Here is a 1,501-nt window from a genome sequence, read left to right as displayed (position 1 = left end):
TAAGGTCGGCATTTCCTATCCTCCAGCTACTCTTCTGAAACTTTATACATCTTTGCTTTGAGTTGGAACCAACTCAATGGTACTCAACAACAGCAACAAAAATAACAAGTATAGCTCATTCATTCAATGTTTTAACTCAAAGGGTTAGAAAAGAATCACATCATTTATTTGGTTATTTGAGATGTGAACTAAAAATGAACCTACACTGAATGCAGTTAAAATGACAGGCATAGATTCATATTTATAGTATCCCCAAGCTTAGGAAAATTGCAATGTTGGGTTTGCCAACCCACCCAGAGGACACACCTTACAGAGTGGCTGTGATTGTTCTTCTGCGTAGTTCAGTTTTACACTGGAAACTGCCTCACTGAATTGGAAAGCCTAAACATAATGCAGGTGATGTGATCCCTGGGTCCCTGGGTAGCAGGGGATAAATGGCAGCACTTAACAGCAAAAGGCAGAGTGTTCTTGTTACTGTAATGGACAACACACAGTAGTAATCAAAATAGTCTAAAGTGCATGCATTTGTGGTTTGGCTTCTTAGTGGTTTTTGTTTTCTTAGGAGTGGGATAGATGGACAATCTGTTACCATTTTAATTAATCTATACAAGCAGAAGAATTCTAGGTCATGTTAACCACACTCTAACTTGAATCATCAAAATAGAGAATCACAACCCCTCAATCAATTCCCAGATGTAAGTCAGTCTAGATATCCATACTCCACCTGAATGAAGGGAACACCAAATCTCCTTGAGGAGACACCTCACTGTACTGACAAAAATTCAGATTGTTTGCCTTTCGCTCAGCCTTTTCAAAGGAATCTATGGTCTTTTTTGAAAGTGACTGTTTAATGTTGTTTTTGTTATGTACTGTTGAGTTGGCTCTGACTCATAGTGATCTTGTCTAGGGTTTCTAGAATGGCTGGTGGGTTTGAACTAATGACCTTGCAGTTAGCAACCAAGTGCTTATATTATAGTGTCACACAGAGCTTGACTCTTTAGTGTTGTTCAGTGCTGTCTAGTGGGTTCTGACTCATAGTGACCAAGTATAGGGTATCTGAGGAGTGGCTAGTTAGTTTACACCATTGACTTGTGATCTAGTGTTTATCCTGTAACACCATGCCAGGCCTCCACAATAAGTAAAAGGAATTAGGCTTTTTGGAGACTACTGGATATTGGCTCTGAATTGACACTAATTCCAAGAGAACAAAAATCACTGTGACTGATAGTCAGAGTATGCATGGAGGTAATATTATTAACAGAGTTTAGTTAATGTTCATATCACACTGGACCCAGTGGGGCCCCAACTAATCCCTTATTGATTTATGCTATTCCAGATGCATGGAGTCCTGGTGTGGTGCTGTGGATTAATATGCCAGGCTGCAAAGCCATTTTAACTGCAAGGTTGGCAGTTCAAGGTCACCAACTGCTCCTTGGAAACCCTATGCAGGGTCACTATGGGTCGGAACCAACTCGACGGCATATAACAACAACAACAACAA

Source organism: Chrysochloris asiatica, unplaced genomic scaffold, assembly GCF_000296735.1.
Source record: "Chrysochloris asiatica unplaced genomic scaffold, ChrAsi1.0 scaffold00199, whole genome shotgun sequence".
NCBI lineage: Eukaryota > Metazoa > Chordata > Mammalia > Afrosoricida > Chrysochloridae > Chrysochloris > Chrysochloris asiatica.
Note: the sequence above shows the minus strand (reverse complement) of the source record.